The sequence below is a fragment of the Pantherophis guttatus genome, chromosome 3 (assembly GCF_059756535.1).
Source record: "Pantherophis guttatus breed Tessera chromosome 3, ASM5975653v1, whole genome shotgun sequence".
NCBI lineage: Eukaryota > Metazoa > Chordata > Lepidosauria > Squamata > Colubridae > Pantherophis > Pantherophis guttatus.
The window spans coordinates 78969152-78984038 of record NC_142065.1 but is presented as its reverse complement, the minus strand read 5'-3'; the positions used below and the strand labels follow the sequence as shown (position 1 = coordinate 78984038).

At 38.4% G+C, this 14887-nt stretch overlaps 1 protein-coding gene across 1 annotated transcript in view; it reads left to right on the top strand.

The window, feature by feature from the left end:
• Positions 1-544: 544 nt before the first annotated feature.
• Positions 545-14887, top strand: part of LPAR3 (lysophosphatidic acid receptor 3) — a 32807-nt gene continuing 18464 nt past the window's right edge. The window contains exon 1 of the mRNA XM_034437118.3: positions 545-680. The gene's annotated coding sequence lies outside the window, so the exon portion shown is untranslated. The remainder of the gene's footprint in view (positions 681-14887) is intronic.

Here is a 14887-nt window from a genome sequence, read left to right as displayed (position 1 = left end):
ATTCGCCAGATCTAATTTGTTCCGGCATCAGCCTGCCTTGCACCGACTGATTATGTGACGTTTGGGGTTTGGAGCCGATAACGAATTCCATACACTTTTATTGCAATGATTACCCAGCCAGCCCGGGAGTAGAGTCTTTATGTTCCGTGTTAATACGAGGAAGTTCTAGAACGGGACAAACTATGGCAAATAAGAGGGAGGGAGAGGCTACTATCTCTCTACAGCTGCTATCCTCGAACTCTGTGTAACCCCGGAGGACAAGCGAGAGGGAACCCCGAACGGCGAGCGCCTTTGAAACGCAGCCAAGCGCCGCCACCGGGTTCCGTCTCCCTGTCTTGGCTTGTCCCGCCCGGAACAGGAATAATGCAATATTGAATCCCAGCCACCCGCCCCAATTTAAGCAGCGCGCTGACTTTAAAGGAAGGGAAGAAAAGCGCTCTTCGTCCAGGGGAGGCAATCGGAAGGAGGCGAGAGGCGGGCGGCAGGGATTACCAAGGGAAGGCACCCCCGGTTCCGCAAAGGAGAACACGCCCCGCCCCCGGCGCCGGAGGGTCCCGCCCCCGCCCCGCCGCTGATTTAGCTGGTGGCGTTGCCTTGGCCGCCGGCTTTGGGCTGCCTGCGGTCCGGGTTGGGGACGCATCGCCGGAGTGGAGCGGGCAGATGCCAGGCATCTGAGCGCGGTGAGTGAATGAGTGAGTGAGTGAGTGGCTGGCTGGCGCCCTGTGAGTCTGCCTGCCACAAACCCAGAAGGGGCTGGATGGGGACAAGGTCCCGGCACTGGGACACGCCTGAGCCGAATTTTTCCAACGGCGTCTTTGCCAAACGCGGACGGTGTGCGATTTTAGGTGTGCGCTTTACTGTTGGCTCCGACTTCCCTCTTTTGAGCCTCTCTCGTCGTGCAGGGAGGCGAATCCGCGCTGAGTTATAAAACTTGAATTAGACGTTGGCTGCGTTCGCACGACCTTCTGATTTAAGAGGGTTCGGATTTTACCCAGGGTCTGGGTCTTGCGCGAACACAGCCTTCCTAAATTGGAGGGCGAAAGACAAGAGGAATGTCGGGGCCTCCATTCCTCAAGGTCCCTGAGCGGAGATCGCAAAGGAGGAGCAGGTGCTGTTCCTGTGAAGGTCTAGGTCAGTGGGTCTCAACCTTCCTTATGCTGCGACCCTTTAATACAGTTCCTCATGTTGTGGTGACCCCCAACAATAAAATTATTCCTAAAACCATTGAAAATATTTGTTTTCCGATGGTCTTAGGCGACCCCTGTGAAAGGGTCATTCGACCCCCAAAGGGATCCCAACCCATAGGTTGAGAACCACTGGTTTAGGTGGACTTCAAAGATGTAGCCTTGTTTTCTGCCCCCTCCTTCTCTCTCTCTCTCTCTCTGGATGGCATAGCTGGGCAAATAGATATGTACCAGCCAGTGCGGGCAGAAAGTGAGTAGAGTATTGCTGGAGGAGGTAACCCCAAAAGAAATAGAAGTTGCAGCAACCTTTTATTACCTGGACTTCCCAGAGAAAAAGAATCTGGGATTAGCCTGCCTAAATTTCTTTTTCCTTCTCCTAATGGCTGTGTTTTCATATTTGGTAAAGGTTTGTTCAGAAAGCCATTTCTCCATATTGGCTGGGTTTCCAAAGGACATCAGTTAAAAATGCATGGTTTTGGCAGTTTAGTGTGTCATGGAAGTGCAGTCTTTGGGTGTACAGTTGGTCCTAAACTCATCTCTGTATCCATCAAAAGAGACCGCAGGTGAGGTGGATCCACTGTTCATGGCCAGCTCTCTAGAGTACTTTGCCCAGATGAAAGGTTGAATGAGGTGGCTGGTTCAGTTTTCTCTTGGGGAATATTTTGGAAGCAATTCATGCTTATATCTGGGGCAGATTAACAGTGTTGGCTCTTCCAAGCTCCCCACTCAGACCCAGCACAATGAAGCAGAGGAAACAATATATTTGGGACTCTTTACGGTTCTTAGCTTTCGCTAAACAGGGCTGGATGTGATTAATACTTGGATGGGATACCAGGAAATCCCAGGATTGTAAACTAGGTTGGAAAGGGGGGGGGGGGAATCTAGAAGAAGAAAATGGCAAAAAATAGTTGTACTCTTACCAAGAAAATCACATTGACATTTTCCCCTTATGGGTTCTTTTGGGTGAAACAGAAAAAAAAATGAACTTATGATTTACAGTTTCAATGATTAGAAAAAAAATGGATAATAGATAAAGGGGGGGGGGTTCTAACACAGAGTAAGAAGTAAGTCTGTATTTCTACTTATCATTGCTGAAAACAAAATTGGAAGTTACTTTTCATTCTTTCTTTTTGCACTTTTGACTTTTTCTTTGTTTTTTCTTTTCTTTCTTTTCTTTACTTCATAAATATTCTTATAATAAAAATTGCACATGCACACATACATACTCATGTTCGTGAAGTCACTAGGAAATGAGCTCCCCTGGACAGAGCTATCCTCTGTGTTTCATCTGTAAAATAAAAGTGAAAACCTTAATTATGAAGGTTTTTAAAAATGTATTTGATATAGTGTGTAATTTTCAAAATGTATTTGATATAGTCTGTAATTTTCAAGTAAGAGTCAATCACTGGAATGTTGATGCCAATATCATATTAATTGCCTATTGTAGCTGTGACAGATTCAAATTCTGCCTCCCAAAGCCCAATATTTGGATTTTGTAGTTCCTAGTTGAGTGTTAATCACCTGCAGGAAAGGTTAATCCTAATTCACATTCCACTTCCCATTGAATTGCTGGTTTGCTCATTTTGTGAACTGTGCATGAATCAAATAGAGTAGAGTAAACTCTTAACTTCATTTTATTTGCTCAGCTGTTTGGAGAATGCATTTGAAGTGTTTCTTTTTCTTTTCTATTTATGAAAAAGCAGAGTTTTTTAAAAAATAAATAAATTTGACTGCTGCTTTTTGGGGACGTGTACTGGTATATTCTTTTGTCTTGTCCCAGTCTCCTTTTGTTCCTTGGTACTTTGGTCATACACAAAATTGGGCAGTCTTGAAGTAAGCACTGATGTGGGGGGTGGGATGACAAAATGTGATTACTCAAAGGTAAGAACAGTATTTGAAATAATGCTTCTAATCCTGGCAGGTAACATTGTATAGCCATGAAAATGTTCCTGCCTTATATTAAAAGTGAGTTAAGAGTTTGCAACAGTGATTAGATAGCCAGAAAGATGATTTGTTTTAAATCGAGATTCAGCCATAAATTTGTGAGATTTATACAGTCTGCAAGTGAGCTAGAGCTTTTCATTTATTTTAGATAAGATGTAAAGGATGGATCTCCCTGATAACAAAAGGAGTGCCACCATTCTTTTCAGAATGAATTTTCATAGGATGAGTGTTTCAGTCAGTTACAAAAAACAGAGCTAAGCTATTGTACTGATTAACATCTGTATCCATTTGAGATTGAGACACAAGTGAATGGCTTTTTTTTAAAGGGTGCTAACTAATTCAGAATAATAGGTTCTATTTACTGTTTATTGAAAGGTCGCGGTCAATAGAAGGCATAGCTTATAAATCAGAGTCACCAAGTCTGGTAGACAAATAGCTTTTAGAGGGCAAATTATGCATGAAATAGAATTGCATCACAGAGATAAAATGCTATTAAAGTGTGTGGTAACAATAAGTTTCCGGTTATTAAATAAGATAGCCGGGACTTCAACACAGATACACGCAAGTGTTTAATGCTAAGATTTGAATATGTTTCTTGAGTTGTCCCTAATGTACATGCAAGTACCGGTATTTGGTGAAGACTGTTTCAAAAAGGTAGTAGAACAATAATTGATTGCTGGTTCTTTCATCTCAACAGTTCCCTTAAGGACTGTCTTAGATGCAACCTAACTATCACAACTCCGGATGGACCTGAATATGAATTTGGGAAATATTTTCACATTCACATGTTACTTAAATTCTGACTGTATACTTTTAAATATGAAATTAGCTCTCCACCCAAAATTTCCTTACCCCACTCCAACTTGTTTGCTGGAATATGATGAAAATATTTGAATATTTGAAATTCTTCAAAGGGTATAGTCTAATCTTTTTGGTGTGTATGTGTAGGTAGGTATTTATAAAGCTATTACATTAAGATGAATTTTGGAATGATTGGAACCCACATACACAAACATAAAATTGTCTTCTTGCCCCAATAGTTTGCCGTCTTGTACAGGTAATCCTCGATTGATGAACACAATTGCAACTAGAATAGTGGTTGTTCAACGAACCATGCCCAATTTTAGGACTTTTTGCACTGTTGTTAAGCGAATCACTATAGTTATTAAGGGAATCATACATTCATGAAGTGAATCGGTCTTCCCCCATTGACTTCACTTGTTGGAATCTGCCTGGGAAGGCTGCAAATGGTGAATACATGATCAGGGAATGTTATAACCATTGTAAATACATGCCTACACATTTGTATGTAAATACAAGTGTCAGAATTTTGATCACGTGATTTTGGGGATGCTGCAGTGGTCATAAGTGCAAGGACCCATTGTAAATTTTTTCAGTACTGTTGTAACTTTGAACAGTGGCTAAACAAAAGGTGGTAAGCCGAGGTTGTAGACTATAGCATACTTGAGATAAAGGTGCTTGGTGAGTAAACTATTGTACTGAGGAAGAGACCGTAAATGAGAATCTATCAGAATGGTACATGCACTTATCTTCCCCTTAAGTTCTCAGAATTGAGAGATACAGGTCTTACATTATGTCATGTCCTCATTTACATGACTTCCATCTCTCTCCTTGAAGAAGGCAGAAATTTTTCCATTTATACACAGGAATAGATCCTTGTGTGTCCCTTCTGCTGCCTAACCGATTCATTTTTTTTTCAAGTGTAACTAGGGATATGTATTTTGACTCTGATATGCACCAGAATATCCAGGATAGAGAAAATGCTGTTCCCACAAGCATCATTTAAATCACACTATTTAGAAGGAGGTGATAGATTAAGTAAATAATACGTTTATTTCATTTAAAATAGGCATTTTACAGGTTAAACAGTTAAAATTTTTAAAAAAGATTATTTAAAGATAATTCTTTAAAGATAAATATGTAGTAATATTTTGCATAGCAACATGTTATTTTTCAATGCTAGAAGGTAAACGACTTCTAAAATATGGATTATTTTTACTGTCCGCTGCAATCAGACAATCATCCGGTTGCATTTATATGCATATAAAAATGGAAGTAAATTATCTGTTTATCTGTTTGAAAGGGACTTTATGTGTGCTATAGCTGAATGATTGGACTGTTATTTTGCACCAATGTACAGATTTTGACTTTTTTTTCTGGGGAAAAAAATCATTCTGTGTTGAACGAGAATACTGTATACCAGAAAACAAACAAAGAATGTTCTATCTTTCCATTCTGTGCCAGATATTATATTCCCAAGTGCCTTTGGAGGTAAAGTGAACAATATTCTGATCATGCTATCTCTCTCAGTTTTTTGTATTCAATACAAAGCATGAAATGAAAAAAATATATTGTTTACGGCTTGCTGGCTATTGATAGCATCTTGGGCATTTTTAACTTTGCTTTCTTTGAGTTTTGGAAGAACACCGGAAACTGTAACAAAAATATACCTTGTAGTAGGATGCAAATCCTAGATTTGCCTAGTTTGGACTCTTATTTTATTTTCAGCCCACTGTAATCAAGACATTTTAAGAACCTTGAGGGTGCCTCTTTATAGCTCTCTAAAATCAAAAATTGCTTGGATCTTCTCCGGCTCAAGAATATAAACAGTGCATGTTGACATTGTTAATTCAGCTTTGAATACTGTCCCACATATATATGAAATCAGATTCCAGCAACGTAGATTTAGTAAAATACAATTAGTTTCCTGATTTAGTTTCTTTAAAGTGAATCAAGAATTGTACTCAGTAAAACACATGTCTATTGTTCACATAAAATCACATATTCATGAGCTTTCCAATCAATACATTTTAGGGATACACAGCTGGAAAATATATATCTATCAGCTAGTCTTTAAGATTTCAGACACAGTATATGGACCAATATTATTCAACATATGAAGAGAAGTGTGACTGTTTTTAAAAATCCTTTTTTTCTGTTGACCATGCAAAAAGCCAAAAGAAATTAAAAACTGAATGGAACTATATTACTGTGAATATGAGCCAATTTTTTTAGAAATACAGGTAGTCCTCATTTAGTGACTTCTGTTTTGACAAATGTTCATGGTTACAGTGGTGATTAAAAAAGTACTTTACAATTTTCACACTTATGATTTTTGCAGGCCTGTAAGCAAAGGAAAGCTTAAGTAAGATCACAAGCACAGTCATGGTTTCACATAGTGACCACTTTACTTAATGACTGAGTTGCTGGTCCCAAATGTGGTCTCTAAACAAGGACTACTTCTATGTTCCTTCCAACAGATGTGAGTTGCCTGAATATTATAGGAAGATAATATTTTACTTTAGGACCAATGCAAATAATCTCAGTTGCTATGTACATGGTAGTTACTTATTTCTTTGGGAGGATCCAAATATCAAATGCTATTTGTCAAGTCGGAATATCTTTCTTGGCTCTTGTTATTTATCCTTCCTTGAGTGCAGGAAAAAAAAATCTGTGTTTACTATAACAATTAGAAAAATTAAAAATGAAGCATATTTGGAAATACAAAGAAATAATTGAATTGATCATATTGTTTTATATGCACTAGCCACATGGATTTGATAGCAATGAATGGAAACGGAATATTCCTCCGTGGTAAGCAGCATTTGTAGAAAAATGATGTATCATGGATAAGGCTTTGTGATATCCCAAGAGATTATTTCCACATTATAGACTGAATTGCCAAGTCTTCCTTTAGAGCCCTACTCTGGGAATCTCTAAATGAAAGCTTAGCCATGACCTTTTTAGTTTAGACTCCATGTATAGACTTCCTAAACCATAATTTCAGAAGATCTTAAATTACGAAAGACTCTATAGCCTAAATTTGTGGTAACTAGAGATGTACTGGGTGTCTGCCTTTAACAAGTTTCAGAACGTTTAAAGTAATAACCTTAACTGGAAGAATATACTGTAGTGTAAAGTGGCCTATAATATCATACAGGATTGCACAACACTTTTTAAAATGTGGCTTCTTTCTATATTTGTTTTTCATGGTTAGATCATCACTGAAAGAAGGTGCTGCCAACCGTTGATGGTTTTGTTGTGGATTTTTTTTGGCTAAAATTCTTTTTGTAGCTTGGTTAACAATCATTGGCAGCTGGAATTCTAACACATTTGAATATCTGGTTTAAGTATATCTTCCTTAGACTAAATATACAGTAAAATATGTTTAGTATCTATAGAGATGTGGTATAAAATTGTGTAGGGATTGGCATGTCAGTCAAGAACCCATCAGATATTGACAATTACTTGTTCTTTGGCCATATTTTTCAATGAATTGATGATGCTTCTAGAATTCTTCTGTTCATTTATTAAACCTTTTAAATGTCTAATTTAAAAAAAAGTTGCATTTAAAAAAAGTTGCATTCCTTTCAATTCCATTCCCATCTTTCTTTTCTTTAAATAGAATGTTAATATGCCCTACCTAATTCAAGTCTTCTAATATTATTAGATTAACTACATTTTAAAAGAAAATTCTTAACTGTTTCTCAGATTAGTTGACTGAGTCTGGAAATATATACATATGGTACTTCTTAGGGGGTATGAAACACAATTCAGTGCTAGTTTAAGTTCAAGTTGATATATATAGATTGCACTGTAACATGTTCCATAATTATCTTAAAAGAGGTAGTTTTCCACAGTACATTCTTGTCTTTTCAAGTCCAACTGAACTCAGTTGTATTATATAATGTTTTGTTGTGGTGGGTGACTTATACCAACAAAGGACATTAAAAAAAAAAGAATGTGATGATACTAGATTTAATATACGATTGCATAAATGCAGTGCTCACAATGCCAGAGTTTCATGTTTCTGGCAACTTTGCCAGAATGCTGGTTGCTACATTCTGTATCATTTGTGGCTTTGAAGTACTGTATCTCTGAAGGCAGTATGATTGAGAGCACATTACAGTAGTGTAGCCATGGGTAACTGTCATCAAAACCAGCCTTCAAGTAGGACCACAATAGGTGCAGCAGAAGAAACTAGAAAAAGGCCCTGCCTAGTCACAACCTCAACTTGCTTATTTAGAACAAGTTTCTCCTAGAGTGCTCTATGGAAGCTGTCTCAAAAAACTTTCTTCGGAAGAAAACATTTGAGTGTGAGCAATAGTTGTTTGAATTGTGTTGTGACCAAGGCCCAAGTAGTGATTACCAAACACAATTCAGTCCTCAACAAACTTTTTTTATTAAAACAGCTGAGAATTAATTCATTTTCAGCCTAGTCCAAAACAAAATTCTTAATAACCAGCCTGTAGGCCTTATCACCAACCTTTGATGTCTTTGGCAACCTGCCAAAGGCTTTTCTTGGCAAAACCCCCACAAAGTTCAAGAGACGCTGACAAGAAGCACGGGAATCAACGTTGCTTTTCTACAAATAACCCAATGGTTCGTTGCTGCTCTTTTAAGCCTTATGGGAGTGGCCAATCATCTTCTGGCCCTACTCCCGAGTTGTCCTTTTTTCTTTAGCTGCTTTTGCCTTCTGGCATCTCTTCGCATGCGTGCACTAGGAACAGGCTCCTCCTGTTCCTCTGCCTCTGTTGTCCGCCTCTGGAGGCTCCAGAGTCCGCGCATCGCTCCCAGGTGGCCCTGGCCCCATCTCTGTCTCCGACGCAGACCCCTCGTCCGGGCCTTCCCTTGACTCCAGGACTGGCCCATTGTCCTCCCCAGCCTCCTCACTGTCCGACTCTGTTGCCAGGTCCACAGGCTGCTGGCGGACTACAACAAATTGGCAAGATCCCATATAAGCCTCTGCAAAGTGACTGATACCTCCCTTATCCGGTCATTCACCTCACCCTAGCCTCTTGTAGAAGCCAGGTTGAATATGGATTTAGCCCACAGGTAATCAAGCTCATTCTATGCGAGTTCAATTACCCTATGCAATTCCTCAAAATCAGAAACCCAAAGGAATCAAAGGTAATCTCAGAAGACTGGTTACCTCCTTAGATATTGTCCAGTATCTAGACAGGAATGAATTAAGAAATATTATCAGTCAAACATGTCAGATGTATGTTGCCCAAACATCTTGTAGCTATCCTCAGGTAAATCTGTGCCTCCCCACTGAAAAGGATTTGGGTAAGATAAATACAGCCACATAGGTATGCTTTGTTTATACCATAAGATCAAAGAACCACTTTACCATTCTTATTCCCACAGTGTAGCCTTGGCACAAGCAGTTTTATTCTTGTCTTCTGCTGGAACTCCAGGCATCTCAGAGAGAGGCTCATTGCGAATAATCAGGAAAAGTTGGTCAAGGTACTTGGATGAAATTACCGGGGAACTCCGGATATGAAGACCAGAGGTAGTGTAGGACTGCTTGCATGGGTGAGTCCTGATATTATATGGGACAAGCCCCTGTTTACCACGGTTGAGTGTGAATTCCTGAACCTTCCTAGAACTTTCTCTTAGGGCACAGGTGTCAAACTAGTCACATTACGTTGCCGTTATGTGACATTTCATGACTTTTTCCCATTTGCGGAGCTGGAGTGGGCATGACCGCACATGATGCATCCAGTCCACGGGCTGTCAGTTTGACACCCCTCTCCTAGGGCATGGAGGTTCCTACACCAGTCCTTTCAGGGAGATTCCAACACCAGTCCTTTCAAGAGATCCTGAAAACATCCTGCCATAAAGCAAGATGGGCAGTACACAAGTAATATTTCTACCCTGTCATTATAGTCTATTACAGACAAGCCTAGCCTGTCAAATCAGCAGTATGGTCACACCAAGCTTTCTTAAGAGATAATTACCATCTCCCTCCTTTTAGGATGGAGTGAAATAATTGATGGAGTCATATAAGGCATAATGTGCTTTGTTTTACTGATGTGTTACTCTGATATCCGAATGCAACTTCTATGGTTTGAAAACTATAGTTTTTGCCTTAATACAGGTTGTGAACTCAGCTAATTGTGGCTTATTCAAGAGTAATTGTTAAAAAAATGTTGCATGATGTTCAAATCCAGGCACGATTTATTAATGAATCAGAAATGCTGAAATCCTAAATGCCATATGCTTTGTAACTGCTAATTTCCTTTCATTTGTGGTTTTACATATGAACTAAATTATTTCAAATGCCTACCATATATTAATGGATAAATTGACATGTTCATAAACATTAAGAAATATTACAATAAAATATAGATGATCAGAAATCATCTGATCAGATCATCTTCAATACTAATCAGAAATACACCCCTCTTGCCAATTCTATTACATGAAAGCCTTTGTTTTCCTTTTGCTCCTGAAATATTCTTAAGTAAGCATGTATGTTACTCTGCCAAAATACTAGGCCATTAGTTTTGCAAACCTGCACTTGGTGATGGAAATCTGGTATCAAGTCCTTTCTCTGCAAATCAAATTACACTGCATAATGTTACATAATGGGCAGTTAATGATTCATGGTTATGTGTATAAAGCAACCAGATTAATTTAACAAGAATATAATCAAAGCCTAATCACAGTGTTTGTTTTTACACTTCACATTTACAAAGTTGTTTCTCAATACTCTTCTCTCCAATAACCTCAAGCGACTGCTTTGTTTAGAGTTAACCTTTTGACGGTAGGTGCTAGCTTTTCTCAATGAGGCCATTTTGGGCCAGTCACACACTCTCAGCACAATCCATCCCACAAGATTGTTGTTGTGGGGAAAATAGGGGGAGGAAGTTGTATTGGATATGTTCACCGCCTTGAGTTATTTGTGAAAATAATAAAGGCAGGATACATAATAATAATATATAAATAATATATATAATAATATATAAAGGATAATATATAATAATAATAATAATATAATAATTATATATATATATATATATATATATATATATATATATATATATATATATATATGATAAATAATAAAGGCGGGATACAAGAAGAGTCCTCCACTCCTCTGCTCGCAACAAAATACCTTATGCCACCAGACTTGAAATTTTGGGCTTAGACAACTTAGAACTTTGCCGTCTTCAGTCTGACCTAAGCATAGTGCATAAAATTATCTGCTACAATGTCCTACCAGCCAATGGATACTTCAGCTTCAACCAAAACAATACAAGAGCACACAATAGATACAAACTCATGGTAAACCGATCCAAAGTAGACTGCAGAAAATACGACTTCAGTAACTGGAATGCACTACCTGACTCTGTGGTTTCTTCCCCAAATCCCCAAAACTTTAACCTTAGACTGTCTACTGTAGACCTCACCCCATTCCTAAGAGGTCTGTAAGGGGCGTGCATAAGTGCACCAGCGTGCCTACCGTCCCTGTCCTAATGTTTTCTTTTATTCGTATCCTTTTCATGTATTTATAATTATGTTTACACTTGTATCTGTCATAAAATACATGCTTGACGAAATAAATAAATAAAAAATAATAAAAACAAACAAACAAACAAACAAAAATAGCTTCCATCAGTATTAGATTAAACTCCAAGAAATCCCCTCCATGCTTCTAAATAGGGACAATGTTAAGTTGGAAAAGCTAATCCATGCTGTTTTGAAAGTTTATTGAAAATGCATATTTGTTAATCTTCAGAGTTGCTTCTGTGCAGCCCATGTCATGATTTCAAAGCTTGGGTGTACTCCCTAATACTCATGTCTGAAAAGGGGCATCGAGTAATCATGAGTGACAACACACAAGGGACGTGTTCAGAAGGGCAATAATCATTTTTATCCCTATTAGTCTACATCGTCTGGCACCAAATATACTGCAACTGCAATTGTCACTCTTAAACATGATTTCATTGATGGTCTTTAAACAAGTTGCTCCCTGGATTCTCATGGCCACTACTAATCTAGGCAGTGTTTAGAAGTGCCTTACTTTCTCTAAATCGGGGCTTGGCTTGGCTGGGGAATTCTGGGAGTTGAAGTTCACAAGTCTTAAAATTGTCAAGGTTAGATACTCTTGCTCTAAATTTTAGTTGTGTAGTGGCTTGCCAAATAGACAGGATGATCTCTCCTTGTGTCATTGTGCATCCAAGGAGGGATTTATTTGTCCCAAGCCATCAAGTGCAGTTATTTTTAACCAGTTCAAGGCTTTGTGAAGTAGATGACGTGTGGGATTCCCCCTCCTTCTCCTTTAAAACCTCAAGTGGAGATGATTTTTTGAACATCTGCACTTGAGGTTTTAAAGGAGAAGGGGGGGAAGAAAACCCACACTCTTCACCAGAAATTCTATTATACCTTTTGCTAGGCCACCGCTTGAGGAAGACAAGTACACTGTGTCTATATGGAACAAGCAGCCTGTTCTTATTCTTTGGGGATAACAATGTGAGCAAACTGTTTTTGTGATGGGAAGAATCTCCTGTATGATTTTTTTTCAGAATTATGTGGAAGACTGAAAATAAAGTGGGATAATTGCTAATAGTCTCCAGTATAATAGGCTTTTTTTAAAAAAAATATCCCTTCAAGTCAGTCTTGACTTGTTTTAGATTTTTTTAAATCCTGCAATAACAACAACAATAAAATAAGTCAAAGTGGCGAACATACCTAATACACTTTCCTCCTCCTATTTACCCCACAACAACAAACCTCTGATGTGAGTTAGGTTGGGAAAGAGTGACTGGCCCAAAATAACCCAGTTGACTTTGTGCCTAAGACAGAACTAGAACTCACTGTCTTCCAGTTTCTAGCCTGGTGCCTTAACCACTAGAGCAAGCTAGCTGTTTGGTTAAGTTTTTGCTGATGTTAATAGCCATACATCACATACTCTTCCTCAGAAAACACAGCACTTATCAATATAGCTGTTCAGTAACTAATTTGTCATACTAACCTAACCTCCTAACTAGTACAGAATTAGTTCAGAGAAAGAAAAAAAACCACATTTTTCAAACTGATAACAAACTCAAGATTGTGTGGCTTGCTTCAAGATGCAAGCTCATAGATGAATAGTGATAATGGTTCAATTGTAGCAACATCCCATCACCCATGATTTCTTACATCCAAATATGAAGTGGTGCTAGACAAAGATGAGCAGAGTGCTGGTCTAGTTGGGTAATGGGAAGAGGGCTGAAATTTTCAATGAATGATGACCAATGTCAGAGAATTCCATAATCAAATAATTCCATAATCAAATATTCATTATTTTATCAGATTGCTACATTTGAAAGAGGAATATCACAGACCGTATGATGAGCTGAAATCCCTTTCTTCACTGATATAAAATTGTGTGTTCAATGAACACATTGCCAAAAAGGAAGTTAATTCAAAGAGAATAAATTGCTGAGATTGCATTTTCATAATTCTTGGCCTTAGTCCTCTCTATATTTGCTCAATTTTTGCTTTTTCTTCGGTAGAACTTTGTAACAGAGGTTGCTCAGTCCGGGGATCTGTGTTTTGTTCCTTAAGGATTCCATATTCTATTGTTTACGTAATTGGCTGCACAAATATGCTTAGCTTTAATCTTCAGATTCTAAGATTTCTTAACAGGGAACCTGAATCTTCCTGTGTTTGCCAATGTATTGTTGACAGGAACAAGTAGAGGGCAGGACTGGACTGGTAAGAAGGAGTAACGCTATAGCAATCAAGTAGAAAAATGGAGAGTTCTTGGTTTATAGGTGTGGTTTGGTGTTATTATACTCAAGTGATTTTCTTTGCACTAATTGTAACAGATTTGCTACTGTTTCCCAAAGCTGTAGTATATCTTATTCAAGATGTTACCTTCAGACTCAGCTATTATTTTTATAAATGCAGGTTGTTACGTTATTTAAATCTAAGACTTGTGGAATTACATTTCATTCAACTTCCTTTATGGATGTAAGTTTCTGAAGTAAAATATGTCTTTCTGATCATATCTTCATTACAAGCCAAGGAGAGTAGAAAAGGACTATTTTACTCTGATTAGCACACAGAACGTGCATTTTAAATTATCATTCTTAGTGATGTCTATGTGTGTGTGTACTTAAAAACTGAACCCTAACCCCAACCCTAATTATTCCCTGGGCATACTGTATAGAGTTTTTTTTTAAAAAAAACACACAAACGTGCACAATAAAAATGATTTCTTACAATTTCTTTTTGAAGTTTGGGCAGATTCCATCCATCTAAAAAAAAAATTAACCATTTGAAAGTACATTTTATATTTACAAATATTTCCAGTAATATTCTGCAAATGCTTTCCCTTAGAAAAGAAATACGAACTGGAGCTTTTCTTTTTGGCATTATTCCCAGTCCCTCTTCATTGTTTTATCAACGGCTCTGTACTGAAGGACCATGGAGGTGCTTTTAGCTGGGCTAAAAAAAATTGGCTTTTTGTAATTTCAGCTTGAATGTGATTGACCAATTGGATAAAAGGAAACATTTCCTACCACACGTCATCTTCTAAAAAGTTAAGGGAATACTAGTCATTTCCACTGAAGTATTCTGTTTTGGTTTCCTACCATTCTGGATGTGTCTCTCCTATGAAATTTAAGCTACTATTAAAGAAGAGTTTTGTCCTATGAGACCAATGTCCTATGAGATCCCTATAGATAGTGAGCCTTTTTTCTTTCTCTTACCACCAATACAAATGGAAAATTCAACTCCGCTTCCTCAGCAGCGGAGCTTCTTGGTCTGCGAGACTCCCCCCTCTCGCAGGCTTGGCCCTCCATTCTATCGAGGGCCTACCTCGATGACGGGCTCTGGAGTCCCGAGAGGTGGCATGCCGCAAAGAGGGGGCTGCGGGGTTTTTTAAAATTGTCCTTGTCTAAACTTTTAAGGGGTTTGGGGAGGGGGGAGGGGGGTGGGATTGAAATTAGGGTTGTGGGTTT